We start from the raw sequence: 20,754 nt of genomic DNA, 5'->3' as shown, positions 1-20,754 counted from the left end.
CGTTAGGCGGAGAACTGAAGGACGAGAGTCTGCCTGGGGAGGGAAAGGCCCAGTCAGCTCCCTGTTCTTCCAGCCCCTGCTGAGGGGCCAGACATGTGAGTGAAACCATCCTGGACGTTCCAGCTCCAGACAAGCTCTCAATTAAATGCAGCCACATAAGTGACAGCTCACTGAATGTAGAGCAGAACTAACTGCCCAGCCAACCAACAGGATAGCAAAACATAGTAATCATTACTGGTTTAAGCCACTGAGTTTGGGGATAGTGTGTTGTCCTGAAGCCGATAGCTAATGCAGTCAGAAACCTTGATGGAGGGCAACACCATCACTGAAACACTGGAAACCACACTGGAGAAGTGAAAGAACCTCCCTACAAGGAGCCTCCAAAACGCCCTAAAGCAATCTGCTCCTCTGCGAGTTCCCACATGTGCATAGAACTCACTCCTATCAGAGGAACCAGAACCCAGGGTGCACTCCTGGACGAAGAGAGGCCTCGTCAGAGAACACAATTGAGGGTTGCTTCAAGGAAGAAAGGGGCCCCCAGACAAAGGGAAGGTCTCACACAGCAGAAAGGACTCATAGCTGAAAAATCTGAGTCTCTAAGGAGACCTAAGACCGTGTACGAGGTTAGGAGCTTCTGAGAGCTGAGTTTCCTCAGGAAGATCCAGATGAGAAACAATGCAAAAATTCCCACATCTGAGGCCTAGCATGGTCCGTAGCATGCAACAGTTACTCACAGAAGTATTTGTTAAATCAGTCAGTTTCTGTCTGAGTTATCTGAATAGTTCACAGTCCCATTAGGTTCAGGAAATCCAAGACCAGTGCTAAGGTATCCACCAGGCATGGACAAGCCACTTGGATAATTCCTGGGGCATCACATGCATTCTCCAGACCAGAAAGAGCCATGAGACATTTAATTTGGAGATGAACTATTGGCCTGTCGTATTCTTTGCCTTCACCTACCATTGAACCATATAGTGGAGTGAGCTTGGGACATCAACATAAGCCTATCACTTGCCTTTCTTTGCTTAAGATCCCCTCATTTTCAAGCAAATCTCCAGGTCATGGAAAAACGATCTCCTCTAGCAGTTACTCATTTGAATTGGGGAGAACTAATGGGATGTATGTAAATTGTTGCTCTAAATGTTTGAATAGGCAGGTGGTAAAAGCAAGGGGACCAGCATTTCCTGATAAATATAGGCGGTCAGCTGCCAGCAGAGGTTGTTTTGAACTGGATACAGTGAGCAGTGAGAACAAAACAACTTTGCCTCTGTTTCACCTGAAGTATCCACTGGTCAGGATGATCTCCTAGAGAAGGAAATGGCGACCCACTCCAGTATTCTTGCCTGGGAAATCCCATGGACAGAGGAGCCTGGCAGGCTACAGTCCATGGGGTCGCAAAGAGTCAGACATGGCTGAGCATGCACGCACACATCCCCTGGTTGACAAGCCTCTGAGAAGGACAGGGGTAAAAGGAGTTTCCTGTGTTGGGACTCAAAGATGCTTCTCTTCCCCGTGTTAACCTTTCAGTGCTTAGAACGGCCCCAGCACATTTTCTGGGTCTTCGTTTGCCTGTGCATGCATTTGAGGTGGATTTCCACAGAGTCACCTCCCAGAAAACAGAGAAAGGGGAAAGAGGTAGAGACGTGGCCACCCCAGGAGTCTTTCTACAAGAAGGACCAGGAGCAAGTGGTAAAGACTAGGGAGGCCAGGGCACAGCCAGCAGTGAACCTGGAGCAGCACGAAGGGGCGACGAATGCTCAAGTGTTTTCACTTTCTAAATTGGCTTGTGCCTCTTTGCACAAAAGGCCGCGTCCCTCTGCTTAGGCAAGATCTCTCTGTGTGTTCAAGCTTTCTGAAATGCTTTGTGTTGCACGATCCACAGGTGGAGTGACTGCTGTTATTAGCTCTGCCTGTAACTGGAAGACGGCCCCACCCACTGGCACTGACTGAGTAGGAAAAAGGCCCCGGGGTGTCCTGCACTGGGGACACCAGGTGACCGTACAGAGTCCATGCCAGCCAGGAGATCCCAGTAGGTGCAGGGCTGATGGGAAATGCGCAAGCTTGGACAGTTTTCCTGTAGATGGAGCGTCCGGCTGAGTCACTCTTCCCTCTGCCTGGGGGAGTGAAGTCACAAGTTTTTGCTCTGTCTTGCCAGCCCTTCTCCTACCTCCCCTTGGCACCCTTGCCTTCTCTAGGACAGCAAACCAAACACAACTGGAAACACACACCAGCGTTACCAGATTTCCCCTCATGTGCTTAATATCTAAGAAAATGTGTCACATGTCACCTCCCCAAATGAGGGCCAATTAATCAGTAAAACCCAAGGTAATATTAAGGATTTTTCAAAGAAAACAAGGGATGAAGTGTCATGTAGGGTCAAGGGCAAGGCCAGAGCAATCTCTACTCTTAATGCCTTTATAGGCTGAAAAATGCGATTGATGTCTTTTTATGATCTTAAGACAGAGATCCTTAGACATATTCAAAAATAATAGTTTTGTATGCTATTGCATATCCTTTTTGGAATGAAACAAGGCAAAAATAATATAGTTTTATGGCTTTTTGCAAGTACTTCTACACACTTTATTTTCTCTGGTTTTTTGGTCTTACAACGGCCTATGGAACTGATAGAGTCACTTCCACACACTTTATTTTCTCTGGTTTTTGGTCTTACCATGGCCTATTGCACTGATGGAGCCTTGAATGGGTCAGACAGCCTGGCTTTCAGGCTTTGTCTGAGTCTGTAGCATAGTGTTGGGGTACCTACCTCCATCGATGTGGTGGCAGGGTGGGTATGTGTGGCTGGACGTGGATGTCCTGAAGGCTTTCCTGTCTTTTGCTGACCCTGTTGGCAGGTAACTTTCTGACACCATGTTGGGGACAGCATTTTAATCTCCGTGACATGTAGAAATACAGCCTCACTGGCTGGGGATGTTCCTCAGGCCATTATAAAGGTGAAGTTTACCTTTGGATTCTTTCAGTCACAAGTTACAGAAACCTGTTTAAATTGGCCCAAGTAAAAAGGGGACATTTGTAGCAGGATACACTGGTATCTCAAGGAACCCAAGGGCAAGAAGGGCAAGTAGTCTCACGAGGGCCTGGAACCAGAATAAACATATGTTCCAAACAGACATCTTTCTGAGTCTGCCAGCAGAGAATGTCGCGGAATCTTCCCAACACTCAGGCGGTCTAATCCACTCCATGAAACAGCACAGTCCCTTGTCAGTTCAAGAAGGGACACGGAGACATACTTGGCAGCCAGGAAAAATACCGTATTATATATAAAAAGTGAATGTGTGATAAAGAAAGCGTAACAAATGGTGCCAATGGCATTTAGAAGTTCATTTTACTTGATACACCCAAGTAAGTTACAAACTAATTAAAGGGCGCATGCTCAGTTGTGTCCGATTCTTTGTGACCCCGTGGACTGCAGCCCAACCTGCTCCTCTGCCTAGGGGATTTCCTAGGCAAGAATACTAGAGTGGGTTGCCATTTCCTTCTCCAGCAGATTTTCCCAACCCAGGGATGAAACCCACATCTCCTACGTTGGCAGGCATGTTCTTTACCACTGAGATACCTGGGAATCCCAATTAAAGGGTAAACATTTTTAAAGTATTTTTAAACAGTATACCATAAAAACTAAAATAAAATATCATTTAATATTAACTGAGACTTTAATGGAAAGAAGAGAATAGCCTCTAAGCCCAGAAACCAGAGAGGAAATTTCATAAAGAAATGTTGACTTCCTCTAAGTGCTTATTACAGTCAATCTTAATTTTTAAGCCTTTTGTCCACCTTACCTAATGTATCTTTCAACCTTATGAAAATGGCATCGTTATTCTCATTTTTTAACATGAGTGAATGAACTGTGGCAGAGAGATGTTAAGCAGTTTGCTCAAGATCACACAGTAGGCAGCACAGTCCAGTTTTACCCTGGAATTTTCTATCCTGAAGGCCGATGCACTAATCCTCCATGTCCTAAAGTCTCCTTCATATACATTTAAATGAGTTTATAAGGGTCAATTTCATTCACTCAGTCATTCAACATGTGTTGATTGAGCTCCCACTAAAGGACAGGGCTTCCCGGGTGGCACAGTGGTAAAGAATCCTCCTGCTGGTGCAGGAGACACACCTGGGTCAGGAAGATCCCTTGGAGGAAGAAATGGCAACCTACTCCGGTATTCTTGCCTGGAAACTCCCATGGACAGAGCAGCCTGGTGGGTTACAGTCCATGAGGTTGCAAAGAGCAACTGAGCCTGCATGCACACTACAAGGAATAAACACTGCTCTAGGCACTGGGCCTTCAGTGATGAATCAAGCAGGCAAGATGCCTGACCTCAGGAAGCTTATATTCTAGACTCTAGAATCTAGAGAAGATACACACTATTTAAAAAATTAATAAGTGAAGAAGATAATTTCCGATTGTGGCAAGTGCCATAAAGAAGGAAACCTAAGGCACTGTGATGAATAGTGACTGGGATAGCTTGATTGGTTGGGGAGGGCTGGAGGAGGGAGCCTGGCTGGTGGATGAGACCTGAGGCATCAGGGAACAGGAGGAATCCAGAAAGACTCAGGATGTGGGCTAGGGTGGATTGTCATGGCATTTACTAAGATGGGGAAGAGCTGAGAAGGTACAGCAGGTTTAGGGAGGAAAATCGAGGGTCCCATTTCAATATATGTTAAATTTGAGTGGCCTATTAGACATCCAAGCTTGCCTTACAACTTCTAATGCGTGCATAGCAAATATCACAAAGAATTAGTATTGGCTACATTGACAAGAAAAACACACTTAATTTCCAGCAGATGTGTGGGCAAAGTTGGAAATTCAGTGTGTTTTTCTTGTCAACGTAGCCAATACTAATGCTTTGTGATATTTGTTATGCACGCATTAGAAGTTGTAAGGCATACTTGGATGTCTAGAACAATTTTGAAAAGGGAAAACATAGAAGATAAACATGGGGAAATATTGGATCTCACTAGTAATCCAAGAAATGAAACTTGAAACATTAATGAAGTAGTATATTTTTAGGTACTAAATTAGAAAAAAAAAAATTAAAAAAACAATACCCAGTGGAGCCAGGGTGAAACTGGTACTCTTCATACACTGATGGTGACATAATGAAGTGGCACAATATTTTGGAAAGTATGTTGAAAAGAGTTGTAAAAATTCTTATATCCTTTGATGCAGCTTTTTTCACTTTGGGGATTTACTCTTTAGGAAAAGATACTGTGTGCCCATGGTATTTACCACGGAATTATTAAGGGTGAAAATTCAAAAACAAGAGCAAAGGAGCAGGAAACTGGTCGGGGCTTCCCAGGTGGTGCTGATGGTAAAGAACCCGCCTGCCAACACAGGAGATGCAAGAGATGCGGGTTCGATCCCTGGGTGGGGGAGATCCCCTGGAGAGGGACATGGCAACCCACTCCAGTATTCTTACCTCGAGAACCCAATGGACAGAGGAGCCTGGTGGGCTATAGTCCATAGGGTCTCAAAGAGCCGGAAACAACTGAAGTGACTTAGCTTGCAGAGAACTGGTTACAAAAATGATGGTAAGTCTGCTCCACTAGAGCCCCGGGGCTGCCGGATTACCTCAAGTAACCAGCAGGGAAAGTTCATCCCAGAAGTCAGGTTAATCCAATAGAAGCAGAAGAGGCTGGGAGGCCACAGCCGGCATCAGGTGTCCCTAAGGGCCCAGACCTGGCTGGAGGGGTGCTTCAGTCGTGGTCCCCACAGCCTGGGCAACTGGGAGGATGGAGCTGCTGTGGCTCCTGGGACTGGCTGGAGCCTCTGAGATGCCCCAAGGCAAGATGCTGCAAGTCCCGTGCCCCAGACCCCAGGTGGTGGAACTTCTGACAATACCCGTGTGGCTGCAGTGACCTTTCCCTGAGATGGACATACAGTCGCTTGACCCCCGCTGCTTGGGGGAGGGTGTCCAGCCCCAGTTTCCCTCTCTCTGGGCTATTTCTCTTCCTACCCTCTGCTTTGCGTGGGCTTTGTCCTGAAACACCTGGACTCACAACTGAAGTGGCTCAAGGTCATTGCCCTGCAGCCGCACAGCAAGCCCTTCAAATGCGCGGCCGGGTGTCACACCATCCAGCTGCCGCCTGGCTGGTTCCTAGGCATCCTAGGCAATTTCCCCCAGCGACCGAGGTGACCGCTAAAGCTGGCGTGGAATGTGTTCTCCGGTCTCAGGGGGAGCTCTCCTGGGAATCGAATGACCTCCTGGTGTTTCCATGCATGTGAGGAGGAGGGAGCCAGGCCCTGCCTCCTGGAAAGCCTTTGTTAGCACGGCCCCTCCGAGCAGTTCAGGCCAACGGCACTCCAAAAGTGACCTTTTGAAAATGTGGCCCAGGGAAGGGAGGAGGCTCAGAGGAACAGCCCCGTCATAGGAATCTGGGACCATGTCATATTCCTTCGCAGATCCCCTGGAGAGACTCCTGTGTCCTTGTTAGACAGCGCCTGAACCGGACCCGGGTGCGTGTCGGGGGCAGCAGTATCCCTGCCAGGCCACCAGTCTCCCAGTGTAGCTGTCTGGAGGAGCCACAGCACACAGGGCGACGGCGAAGCCCCAGCTGAGGACACTACACGCTTGCTGCATCCCTGGCTAACCTACTCTGTCCCCAGCATTTTCTGGAATCAGCTGTGCCCACCTGAGGTTTCACCTCCTAAGAAAGCAATAAGCCTCCTGGATGCACAGCCCTGTGGTCACACCTCATCCTCACTCAGGGCCTGATGTAGACACCCAGGGTATGTGCCTACTCAGTTGTGTCTGACTCTTTGCGACCGCATGGACTGTAGCCTGCCAGGCTCCTCTGTCCATGGAGATTCTCCAGGCAAGAGTACTGGAGTGGGTTGCCATCTCCCCCTCCAGGGGATCTTTCCCACCCAGGGATCGAACCTGTGTCTCCTGTGTTGGCAGGCCTCTTCTTTACCACTGAGCCACCTGGGAATCCCAAGGATACCCAGGATCTCACCTCAAATACTTGGTAACAATTTCCCTAATGTGAACTTTGAATACTTGGGGTATTGCCCTTCTCAGTCCCCACCTTGCTCAAACAGCCAGCACGGGGCAGGCTGCAGAGAATTTTCCAGAGGTGCCTGTTACTGCTTGTCACCCACCTCCCTTCACCGCCATCCCTGCTGAATGGATCCAGCCACACTCATAATTTAGCTGTGGGCCCTGTCCCTGGCTATAGCAGTTTGGTCCAACTAGGGCATCTGAATGTCTGGCCAGTGAACTGTGTGGCTGCAGCTCCAGTCCAAGTTGGGGAGGGGGGGCGCCTGATCAGATTTCTATCTGGATTCATCTTGCATCAGGAAACTGAGGGCTCCAGGAGCTCCGGAAAGACAGGAGACTGATAAAGGAAGAGTGCCAAAAGGACAAAGTGCCTCCGTAAGCAGCCAAAGGAAGCACCTGGATCCCTACCAGCAGCGGTCAGCCAGCAGGGAGAGAGATCTTCCTTATGAGCCCTTTGGACTGACGGCTGTCCTAAATCCTTACCACAATGAGCTGTGTTCTGAGGCTCCCAGCAAGGGGACTCTCCAAACAGAGACTCTCTCGTCTCCTAGACGCATGCAACCGAACGGTCCAGGGCTCCTGGGGCACAGGTACCAGCAGGAGCATCCCCGGTGGGTGGGTCTGACCCACTTCCTCAGACGCCAGAAGGAGGAAGCCGGTGCTTCCTGCTGTCTCACTCTTGTTCTTGCTCAGTGCTAACTGCCCACTGGGCTTTCAAGGCTGAAGGCCCCATGACCATCCTGACACCCTCGCTGAAGCCACAGCTGTGTCCTCAGCCTCGCTTTTTACAAGCCCGTGTGATCTGCATGGCTTGGGTGGTCTACTTTCACCCAGTTTGTCTGGATTCCATGCTGCACCAGAATCATTAGAGGAGAAAGGTTGCTTAGGAATAATGTAGACTCCCAGGACTCACCTCAGACCAGTGAATCAGAATCTCTGGACCTGGAGTCCTGACTCTATTTTTAATGTTCCCAGAGGAGGCTGACGCACAACTCAGGGTGGGAACCCCTGAGCCACGCCAACTCCATCTACTCCAGATGTGGAAATAGGCCCCAGGAAAGGGTGTGCCTTGCCTTGGTCACTCAACTTTTACTGGTGGTGGTGGCTGGGTGCTTCCCTCTCTAAACAAGGTGAATTCCCAAACAAGATCCCTTTTGTGTAGTCACATGGGTCTGATTTCTTTGATGTTCATGGGGAGCACAGGTGGAGGAGAGAAAAATGGACAGGTTGACATTTATTTCACACTCAGGACCTGAAACCCGGACACACCTCATTCATCCACACCCCTATGGAAATATACATATATGTGTATTAATAAGAAGCTTCTTAGCCATGGAAAAGGAGGACAGAAAGGACGCCACCTAGACAGACTTCCTATTTCTGGTCAGTTGAGCTATTTCTTGTCACTGGATGTGATTTCCCTGCTCATCTCCCTAAGGCTCATAACAATGGAAAGTCAACACACACAAGCCTTGGGCATTGACAGCACCCCCTAAAAGGGAGTATTAGTTTCCCTTACTCCCCAAGCCTCAAAGGAACCAGAAAAAAAGACACCTTGGAGAAACCATGATAAAGCCCCAAGGGCAGAGCCAGACCTGTTTTGCTCATCACTGAGTGTGTCTTCAGTCTTGAGCACACTCTCAGACGTACTGTGGTGTTTACTAAAGACTTGTCAATGGAGGATTGGATAAAGAAGATGAGGTCCATACATTCAATAGAACATTACTCAGCCATTAAAAGGAATGAAATAATGCCATTTGCAGCAACAGGGATGGACCCAGAGATTCTCATACTGAGTGAGGTAAGTCAGAGAAGAAGACATTCCTTATATTGGAATCTAAAAAGAAATGATACAAATGAGCTTACAAAATAGAAAGAGACTCATAGACTTGGAGAACAAACTTATGGTTGCTGGGGGGAAGGATGAGTGGAAGGGATAATTAGGGAGTTTGGGATGGACATGTATACACTGCTATGTTTAAAATGGATAACCAACAAGGACCAACTGTATATAGCACGGGGAACCCTGCTCAATGTTATGTGACAGCCTGGATGGGAGAGGGGTTTGGGGGGAGAATGTGAAAATCTCTCCGTCATGTCCAACTCTTTGGGATCCCATGGACAATACAGTCAATGGAATTTTCCAGGCCAGAATATTGGAGTGGGTAGCCTTTCCCTTTTCCAGGGGATCTTCCCAACCCAGGGATCGAACCCAGGTCTTCTGCATTGCAGGCAGATTCATTACCAGCTGAGCCATATGGGAAGCCCAAGAATACTAGAGTAGTGTATTCCTTCTCCAGTGGATCTTCCCAACTCTGGAATTAAACTGGGGTCTCCTGCATTGCAGGCAGATTCTTTACCGATTTATCAGGGAAGCCCAGATACTGGGCTGAGTCCCTTCACTGTTCACCTGAAACTATCACAGCATTGTTAATCAGCTATACCGCAATACAAAATAAAAAGTTAAAACCTGTCAATCAAATTTCGAGCTTTTTATTGCCTCCCCCCTCCCCACCACTTATCCCAGTTTTATTGATCTATAGCATCGGCCACCCGTTGGCCTCTGGAATGAAGGGGCCATCCTGTATGGCATGAGTAAAACCCACTTCTGACACTGCAGAGGAGCTTTTCCCTTTGCCCAGCCATGACAAACCTCTCCTCCTGCACACTGCTGCCTTCCCCACCCCCCCCAACCCCCGCCGAAAGGCCCCTCCCTCTCCAGTCAGGCTGCATTTGGATGCTGGTCTCACCCACAGCACCCAATGGGATCTACCTCTTCAACAAATCTCTCATTTTTTGTCCCCTCTGTGTGGGCCTCAGAGCTTCCCTGGTGACTCAGGGATAAAGAATCCGCCTGCCAACGCAGGAGACACTAGTTTGATCCCTGGGTGGGGAAGATCCCCTAGAAGAGGAAATGGCAACCCACTCCCATATTCTTGCCTGGAAAATCCCATGGACAGAGGATCCTGGCAGGCTACAGTCCACGGGGTCGCAAAAAGAGTTGGATATAGCAGCTGAACAACAGCAACTGTGGGCCTCAAGTCATTTGCTTGGCTCCTCCCAAACCATGTTGATGTTTGGCAGGAATCAACGCAGTATTGTAAAGCAATTATCTTTCAATTAAAATTAAATAAATTTGATTGTGAAAAAAAAAATAAAGGTTGGGATTTGGACCCCAAGCACCAACTTACACTAAATTTTGAGTCTTAGGGAGTACGACAAATGAGAAGCTTGCTCTCCTCATCTGACTTCTGGACTAATTTAGAGACAAAAAAGGGGGAACAAGGCATATGGATATCAAATTGTCATCTTTGCTATAGATAAAGCTGATATTGGAGAATGTGGCTTATCCTGTAAGCAAGTAGGATTTCCTCCCCTACAGTCAGTTGTGGACCTGGGCAGTCTCCCAGGGAGACTGGCAGATGTCAGCTTCTGTAAAGCCTGAAGCAAGGACCAGCAGACAGCAGTGCATGCTGTCTCCCCTGGGAGAAGTCCGAAATGCAGTGGTGAGTGTACTGACTGATACGAGGATGACTGATCCTTCTAAGCTTAGAAAGCGACACGAGGAAAAAGGAATTCGTATGGCAGCTTAAGAAAAGTGGTCTTTCCTCTTTCTTGCTCATCTTCTGTTGCCTGGATGTTTCCCTGGAAGGTCTGTAGATAGGCGGGGTTGGGCCGGGGCAGGATCAGACCTCCCTGCATTCTCTATAAGGTTTGTCTATATCCCTTCTGGGCTTTCCTGATGGCTCAGAGGTAAAGAATCCACCGCCTTCAATGCAGGAGATACAGATTCGATCCCTGGGGTCAGGAAGGTCCTCTGAAGAAGAAATGGCAACCGACTCCAGTCTTCTTGCCTGGGAAATCCTATGGACACAGGAGCCTTGCGGGCTACAGTCCATGGCATTGCAAAGAGTTGGACAACCTTACAGTGTTATGGCATTGAATGTTAGGTTTCAGCCTATGGATTTTAGAGGGACACAAACATTGAGGCCAGAGCAGCTCCTCATTAGTGTCTCTAAGCCAGTTCCCCTTTGAAATCCGCCTCCCACTTGCACACAGAGTGATGTTTCCAGAAACACAGATCTGACCATGTGACTCTGTTCCTAAAACCCTCAGTAGGTTCCTCCCCAGTTACAAAATGAAATTCTGATTAGCATCACCCTGTTGGGTAAGAGCCCAGACCTTCCAGTGGAGGGGTCAGTGTGAAGGTAGGTGTCTGATTGTCAGGGTTGACATTTCCTCAATTTGGGTTGCCTGAAAATGTAGCTCAGAAATGTTGTGGTAAAGGTCATCTAAGTCCACATGAAGAATCAATTTTAGATTTCTTAGATCAGCATCAACCCAGAAACCCAAAGATCCAATACCTCCCTATCCGTGGCTATTTGTATCTGACATGACATAAACAGGTGTTCAGACACTGATGGATTTCCCCATCTCTCCTTACCTTTGGGTCTATAGCAGGAACCTCAGCCTAGAGTCTCTCATCTGGCCCTTCTCAGATGGAGGAGAAGGTCTAGATCTGATAACAAATGATTATCAGCTTAGGCCCTCTTCTCTCTTGGTTCACAGACTGGAACCCATAGACTTTAGGATTAAAAAAAAAAAAAAAGAAATCTCAAAGTATTCTGTGCCAGCTTCCACCCCACATGCTCCCTCACCTCCATGTCACAGACGATGCTTGCACCAACAATGGCAGAACTTTAATCGTGTTTTCAGCCAACTGAGTGGGGAGCACGATGCAACGCAGGGAGAAGATGCCTGTCTCACAGCGTCGCATGTCCCATCCGATGTTTCTCAGCTCAGCTCTCTCCTGAGCCACCTCAGGGCTGATCAGTTGCTCCCCTCCCCCACCTCCCAGCCCCTTGCTGTGGGGCATCCAGAGGTCACCACTGTCCTCTGTCCAGCTTTCTCTGAATGTGGAAATCAGCCTGAGAGGTACAAAGTAAACTGTTTTCTGATGACAGATGGTGCTGGGCTGGAAAATAAAAGAAAAAAAAGACTAATGATGTTAGTTATTCCAACTTTTTTTTTTCTTTTGGGAAAATGTAATACATAAAACAGAAGAAAGCAAGATTTTGCCATAAAATATGTCTTCCCGGAATACTCCAGCAGTGACTCCCTTGAGTGGTCAGGCCTGATCTGGCTGAAATAATTCCTTACGCAGTCAAGGATGAGAATGAGAACCCAGTCCAAGCCCCTGGAGGCCCCCACGGCTTCTGAGGGATGTCCTGGCGTGGGATTGCACTTCCCAGACAGAGAACAGTGGCTGGCAGCAGCTCCTGCCAGCTGGAAGGGTGAAGCCCACAGTGCTCAGCTTTGATGGTCGTGGGACGGTCACTCAGTGCTCATCCTGGCGTCCCTCCCCGTGGCCACCAAGGCCAAGGGCCTGTCTTTGGATCTCTGAGAAGATGAGCAGCTGGGTTCCCTCTCGAGGCCAGCGAGAACCTCGACCTGACAGATTCTAGAGTCCTGACACAGGTGAGAAGGGAAGGTGGCCAGACAGCTCCACTGCTGCCAGCAGAAGGATAGACTGGGTTCCAATACCCTGCACCAGCTCGACCCTTCCTCTCTAGGAGGAGGAAATCGGTGTCTACCTGGGTATGTTTTGAAAGGACAAATAGGATTAGATTTAAAAAATGACCAGCAGAGTGCCTGCAACATGGTAGATAGCAATTAACTGAGCAAGTGGGTTCACTGCCCTCTGCACAGCAGAAAGACCAAATCCTGAGGCAGTGATATTTTGCAGAAATTAAAAAGCTTTATTGCAGGGCAGCCAAGCAAGGAGACAGCAGGTACTGCTCATATCTGTCTCCCCATCAGCTGTTGAGGGGATATTTATAGTGGAGGAGGGAGTAAGACAGGGAGAAAGCTTGGAAATGATTGGTGGAAGCAGTTTGTAAGTTTCAGGAGTTCTCTGTGCAGACTTGCCTGCTATTCCTGCTTCTTTTGAGCCCTACATCTCTGCAGCAAGCTGAAGCCTGAGGCCTTCGGGTGTTTCAGGCCCCCAGTTCTGGGAGGTGAAAGGGAACAGGCCCATGATAGGAGGCCAGGGTGTTTCAGAGTCCATCAGAGGAAGAAGTGGGACAAGAAAGGTAGGCTGGGGGCTGACTCTTTAAGGTGATTCCATGGGGCCCTGCTGCTTGTAGGACAGATTGGTTCTTAAGTCCAAGGGGGACTGAAGGCCTTCAAACCCAGACATTGTCTATCTTCAAAGGGAAAGCTTGGCTGCTTCAGGGCACGCCTTCCTTCTCAGCCAGAAGATATCAGTGACTCTTGTTTTGTCATTGTTTTTATAAACAAGGTTGTCCAAAAAGTTCACTTCTCCAAGGGATCTTCCTGATCCAGGGATCAAACCTGGGTTTCCTCCACTGCAGATTTTTTACCATCTGAGCCACCTGGGAACCCCTATCATATATGGGGTTGGCCAAAAAGTTTGTTCAGGTTTCCTGTAAGATGTTATAGAAAAACCTAAATGAACTTTTTGGGCCAACCCCATAATATTCAGAGTCTTACTGGGTTCAGACACCCAGCTGGATTCTATGCCTGGGCAGGTGTCCTGAGGATGGGGGCAATGCAGCTCTCTTTCCCTCCTCACCCCACTCCTCATTGTCCAGTCAGCCTTCCAGACGCTGCTAGAATTGCTGAAGATAGGGATCGGCAGAGGTGCAGGGATCATCCAGGAAACAGAAGGCTGGGCCTTTGGAAGTCTGCTGGGGGTTGAGCACTGTGCCCCCAGAACTCACGGTGGGAAAGGGTGACTCTTCTGTGCCTCACCTGACAAGGGCCAACTTTTCCTTAGCTTCCACTTGGTCTTGCCACCCCTCTGCTACATCACTCACTTTGTGCACTGGGGTCTGGAAGAAGAAGGTGCTGGTTCCTTCAGCTGCACCCTGGAGATGGGGGTACCGGTACTCCACACCTCATCACCCAGGCAGAGGGTAGGAATCCAAGGCCCTCCCATCTCACCCTTGGCTCTGGCTCCCTGTGGCTTTCTCTACCTTACTTCGTCCTTCCAGATAACCACTAATTCTCACTGTAACCAATAGCTTGGTTCAAGCCTCAGTGTCCTACATGTCCTAAAGAAGTTCTATTCTTAGTGCCCTTTGGAGAAAACCAGAAATGAGTAAATACTGTAGCAATGAAATTAAAAGATGCTTGCTTCTTGGAAGAAAAGCTATGACAAACCTAGACAGCATATTAAAAAGCAGAGACATTAGTTTGACAACAAAGGTCCATCTGGTCAAAGCTATGTTTTCTCCAGTAGTCATGTATGGATGTGAGAGTTGGACTATAAAGAAAGCTGAGTGCTAAAGAATTGATGCTTTTGAACTGTGGTGTTGAGAGTCCCTTGGACTGCAAGGAGATCCAACCAGTCCATCCTAAAGGAGATCAACCTTGAATATTCATTGGGAGGACTGATGCTGAAGCCGAAGCTCCAATACTTTGGCCACGTGATGCAAAGAGCTGACTCATTGGAAAGACACTGATGCTAGGAAAAATTGAAGGCAAAAGGAGAAGGCGGCAGCGGAGGATGAGATGTTTAGACAGCATCACTGACTCAATGGACATAAGTTTGAGCAAACTCTGGGAGATTGTGAAAGACAGGGAAGACTGACATGCTGCAGTCCGTGGGGTGTCAGAGTTGGACATGACCTAGTGACTGAACAACAACAAGAAATGGTTAGGAATGTGGGCTCCAATTTGGGGTTTCTGCAGTGTATCCATCCCCTGGGGCAGGAAGCAACCTGTGACTACCCTCGCTAATGGGGAGAAGCCAAAGGACAAAGGCCCTTAATAGCAACAAACTTACTTTTGAGAATCGAAACTACTCAGATTCCACAATGCCTCAGCTAATGGAAATGCTTAAGGATTACTTCTTAACCTCCTTACCTTTTTCAATTTTATCCATCATGGATAGAAATCTTTTTAAATGCTTCATTCACTTTCTTGTCTTCCCAGAAGCATAAGTTGAAATTTATTTGACCTACTTTTCATGACTCAGTTATCACTTTGAATATTGATAATGGTCTGTGATATTTGGAATCCTCTCATGAACTAGTTAGAAACAAAACAAAACAAAACACCAGTTGTCACAATTGGCTGCTAGTCTGCTGTGTTTTGTGAAGACTACTTTTGTCAATTCTGTCTTTATTATACATATATTTGCATGGACAGAGTAAAAACTCATTTCTTTTCTTCTAGTTTTTAGTCTGCAGCAGATATAGAACAAGATAATGAAGTCTGACAGACTGATTTGTAAATTAACTGTCAACATGACTTGAGTGAGAGTCTAAGAGGCTCCCCTACGAGTGGAGCTCAGGACTTACAGGAGAAATTTTTCAGCATCTCACATATTCAATCGCTCAACAGATAGCTTGTGAGCACCCAGCAGCTGCCTGGCCTGTTTTGGCCTCTGTGGCTAGCCCAGCAAACAGGAGAGCAGGCTCTCGGGCCTCCCACACCCAGCTTGCTCACTCGCAGTTGGCTGTGGTCTGAAAGGTGAAATTGCTGAGTAACTAAGTTCCAGGTAGAGAGAATGTGGCTGCGTGTGCCTTTTGTGTGTGGTTCAGAGACATACATTTAGTTCCGAAATGTGTTAGGGCATGCAAGTAACTCTTAGACACTGCACTCCCAAATCCCTCTCAATCCAACGGAATCTCCTTCTGGCCCTGGTGCCAAAGACACAGCTAGGAGTAGAGGCTCTCCACCAAAACAGAAAGTAGAATCCTGGCTTGAATTGCCATCTGTAGACAGAAGGGCAAATAATTACGAGACAAATTTCAGAAAGAAAATGTCATAATTTTCAGTGTCTTGTCTCCTTTCCTTCCTTCCTTTGCCTTTTCCTCCCTTCCTTTTATTCATTTATTGAGCACCTACTACATGCCAAGCCCTGAGTTAAGTACTGAGGATATGAAATTAAAGAAGACTTAACTTCATCCCTAAGGACCATGACAGTGTAGTAAGAAGTGAGCTGATTGTCGTCACCTGAGATGATGAATACCAGGATGGAGATGTGCTGCTACACAAGGAGAGCTGGGGATGCATGGTGAGGGGCGGAGATTTAACCCAGAATGGAAAGAGCAGGGGGAGGAGATTGAGCACCAAGGAGGGCTTCCTGGAGGAGGAGGCAGTGAACTTGGTTTTGAAAGGTAAGTGAGAATGGGTCTACCTCATGCCTTTGACATCTAACCACTGAGTCAGATCCCGTAGGTTGTAAACCCCATCTAGGCAAGGTGGGCAATAATAGAGTCATCTCAGGGTATGGGGGTGGGGGGTGTGGGGGGGTAATAAGGGTTGTTAGAACCCTCTGGACTCCCAGTGTTCATGTCCTTCCTCACTAGCATCATTCTGAGCCAAGCCTTTTCAGGACTGGTAACCTTTGCGAGGGGCTGTGGGGCCAGCAGACATTGGGTTTGTCTATTTCTGATCTCAATGCCCCAGCAACCTGGTGGAGACTGGTGTGGGTCATCAGGTGACACTTTTGTTCTGCACTCACTATGTGCCACGCCCAGTGCTAGGCAGTGGGATCCACGTGTGAGCAAACAAACCCTCAGCCCTCAGAGGCTGACAGCTTATTCTGTGTAATTTAATGATCTCAAGCAAACAAAGTCCCCCAAACATGCCCTTACCCACTTGAACCCACTCAAGGTTTCTTTTACTTAAAAAAAAAAAAAAAAGCAGCTATTGACTAACCCTTTTCCTTCTTTTGCAAACATTTCTCTTCAAGAACTGAAATAAATGTTTTGGCTTCCTTGCTTAAGTATGAAGTATTTTAATGAACTGTTTTCTTCCTGAGCTGCTTTTGTTAAGGAAAATGAGAAGAGCACCCCTTTCCTTTCTCCTAGTGACGAAGCAGAGAACATTTTCAACTCAACATGCCCGCCCCCCACCCGTTTCCTCTCCCCACCCCTTCCCAGACCAGTTTGGCATTTATCCACTTTCCACCTTCAGGTTCAAAGTGAGTCGGTGTGCTGTGAGAACCAGGTCATGGCTGGAACTCACCTCTACCCTGAGTGTTTTGCTTTTTTCAGCAGTAATACCTGGGCTTGGTGGGAAGAAAGGAATCAAGCAGATCTGAGCTCAAATCCCGTCTCCCGCACTTACCATCCACACGAACTTGGGCGGGTCACTTCAACCTCTCCGATTCGGTATCCTCCTCTGTAAAGCTGAGCTGAACCAACAAGCCCAACTGTTGACTCTTCTAGGTTGGAAGGGACAGTGACAAATGTGGGAACAGGAGAGAGAGGGTCATCGTGAAAGTTTATGGGGAAAAGAGTCATGAGAAATGGGCTCAGCATCCTGACAATCGGACTGCCGGTGGAATCACTTGTCAAATTGCCCATTGCAGTCCTGGTTCCCCTGAGGCTCAGTTAATGCTCCTTCTTGTCTTGTCCACCTTCCCCGACAGGCCAAAGTCAGGGGTGATCCGGATGACTTTGGTCTATCCCATGTGTTCTGGGATTGTCAGGATAGCCCTGATTTCCTTTCTAATGGGCTCTGCAGAAATCCTCATATAACATGAAAATTGTTGAGAAGTCCAACACTTCAGCAGATATCTAACTACTCTCAGACTCTCTCTCCTATAAGAAGCTAGCACAAGTGGGCCCTGTTCAAGCAAAGTCCCTTGATTTGTTTCCAAAATACTGCTCATATAGCTGTGAGGTCTCTATGGGGACAGACCAGGAGAATGAGGTTGGGTTCATGCAGCCTGTTTCAGTGAACAGAGCTCTGAACACCCTGGCTTCCGTGTGGCCTCCTGAATTTTTCCGGCTCTATGGTCCAGTACTGTGTTCGGTACCTTGGCAGAAACAGGCCCCCCGCCTCTGCCATCTGATCACCTGCTGCACATGTGGGTCACTTGGAGGCTGTTTTCTATGTATGGTTTTGATCAATTTTCATACGAATCCTGCAAAATAAGTCTTTGTTTCTACTTTTTTCAAATTGTAAGGGATATTTGTTTTTGTAGTTGTTTAGTCACTAAGTCGTGTTGGACTCTTTTGTGACCCTGTGGACTGTAGCCCACCAGGCTCCTCTGTCCATGGGATTTCCCAGGCAAGAACACTGAAACAGGTTGCCATTTCCTTCTCCAGGGGATCTTTCTGACCCAGGGACTGAACCAGCGTCTCCTGCATTGGCAGGCGGATTCTTTACCAGTGAGCCATCTGGAAAGCCTTTTAGGAATACAGAAAAATGGTATTTGCCCCAGGGCAGGGAGAGCTATTGGAAAGACAGATTGAAAGTAAAGAAACTCTGGATGTCAAGACATCAGAGCCTCAAGGAGACCAGAGAGATTGTTCTGGATCCCACAGCAGTAGGTACGCCCTCCGAAGCAGGCCCACCTGAGTGTCGGTCCCACAGTGACTCAGCTCTCTGGGTCTCTGTCCTATCTGCAGCTGCTTCTCTTGCCCCTACCCTCTCCATCTCTCTTGGAGCACCTTCTTTCTGCCTCAAGGTTTCTGCTGACTCATGGGTTTCCTCACTGTCCTTCCTGGCTGACACTCAGCTCCCCCGAGTCCCCTTCGTGCGTCTCTCCGCAGCCACCCTCCTCTACAGCAAGTAGGGTCTTTCTGCAAGGCCCCTGGGGGCGTCTGTGGCTCCCACAGGCTGCCTTGGAGGTTCCCAGGTCCAATCAGCCGTGGGATCACACACACAGAACAGGGTCACCCATTCTCGAGAAACTGCCAAGGACTGCTGGCCTTAGTGAAGAGCCACAACTGGGCAGCTGCTCAGCTTCACAGCCTGGTCGGGGATTAGCCCTTTCTTAGAAGAGGAAATGGACCCCGAGGAAGATTCAGTATTAGTGGGAGGCAGAGCAAGGACCAAACTCAGCTCTGGCATTTCCAAACCCATCACACCCCTCTGCTTCCTGTTTCTGGCCACCCACACAGGATCGGAGGGAAGAGGGGCTTCTGGCTGCTCCCTGCTTTCAGCTACTCTCCTGATATGACCTGAGTGTCCCTCATCCAAAGACTCATGAACCTCAAACATTCACCTTACCTCTCAACAGCTGGCCAAGACTTGACAGTCCCCCTACCAGAGTCCCTAATGAGTCAGACAGGAGGGCCCTGGTCTCCCAGAGGCCCCCTGAACCCGCCAGTGGCCTGATGGCCAGGTGAGACCTGGGATGGTGGGCAGGGAGGCCCAGGCCTGTGGCACTGAGTCTGTGCTAAGGAATTGGAGGACCACAAGGAGAGGTGGCTGCAGGTCAGAGAGGGAAGCCTGGACCTCTAGTGGGTGAGGATGGACGTGCAAGGGAGGCCTCTGCTTTCACTTCCATCTAGGGAACACCCCCTGAATCCATGGCCAGCCAGGTTTTTGGGCCCCAAACTGGAACACATGGTCCAACATATTATGGTTTATATGGTGAGATGTAAGATTCAAAATTGGGACTTCCCTGGAAAATCCAATCCCTCCTGTGGTGTTCAGGTGGGTGTGCGGTTGGGTTCAACTTCATGCGCAAGCTCCACTCAACCACAGGCGGCTGGGGCCCAGGAAGGAGGCGCCTCTTGAGAAGAGATAGGACCGCCCTTGAGAGAGGCACTCTCCTCAGAGCAGGCAGCTTTAACTGCTTCTCAGTTCCTGTGGTAAAGGCTCGAGAAGATCAAGGGAGAAGGAACCCGCCACCTCCTCCCATCTTCGTCCTGTGTCCCCTCAGCCCTAACTCATCCTCTCTTTCCAGCTCACTCATGCCTGAAGTGCTCAGCCAGTCCTCCCACTTTGCAGAGGAAGAAACGGAGGCTTTCAGGACCCAAAGACACTTTCCAAGGTCATAGAGCAAATCTGAGGCCAAACACAAGTTGGCCTGAAGGTTTCTATCATTTAAGACTCACTGTGGCAGCTGATCTCTCCCTGAGAAGGCCTTGCACGTGTGCCCAGTGCTGAGTTAGACCATGGGCATTAAAATACAAAGGATTAAAACTCCTGCTTGAGAGGTATGCGGTCTCCATGTGGAGGTAAAGCCAGAAAACAGAGTAGGGACTGAAATTCAGCCTGAGCTCTGCTCTCCAAGTTGTGTGCCCTGGTAGGCGTTGGAAGAACCCCCTTTTTAAAACTTGCGCCTAGGACCTCCCTGGAGGTCCAGTGGTTAAGACTCTGCGCTTCTAATGCAGAGGACGTGGGTTCGATTCCTGGTCAGGGAACTAAGATCTCACATCTTCACAACATGGACAAAAAATAAAAAGTAAAACTTGAATCAGAAGTACCATCTGGGCCAGTGAGGACCTTGGGAGGTGAGACTCCTCAAGACTGGGCAAGCTGGACAGACAGAGGTATTTAATGTTGAGACAGTTGGAGGTAATAGGGAGCCACGGTGTGTCATGGAGTCACTGAGTACCGAGATAGGCTGGGGGAGCCAGCAGTGAGGGGGGTTGCCAGATGGGCTGGAGAGAGGGAGAGCCCAGGAGGAGGGCTGTCAGAGCCCACAGCCGTTGCGGTGATGATGGGGAAGCCCTGAGCTGGAGGCGATGATGACAAGGTTACCGTCCCTCCCCAGCCTGAGCCATCACCCACCTTCACAGGGCCACTTACAGCCCCTCTTCCACAGCACTTAGCCCACCGTGGTAACTTGACACCCACATGTGCTCATTTGATGACGGTCTGTGGACCTCCCCTTCCCCTCCCCTTGGACTGATGCCCCATGGGGGCAGGGGTTGTATACTTTTCTTTTTTTTTGGAGTACAACTGATTTACAATGTTATGTGAGTTTCAGGTACACAGCAAAGTGAATATATTATACATA

Source organism: Capra hircus, chromosome 16, assembly GCF_001704415.2.
Source record: "Capra hircus breed San Clemente chromosome 16, ASM170441v1, whole genome shotgun sequence".
Lineage (NCBI taxonomy): Eukaryota > Metazoa > Chordata > Mammalia > Artiodactyla > Bovidae > Capra > Capra hircus.
Note: the sequence above shows the minus strand (reverse complement) of the source record.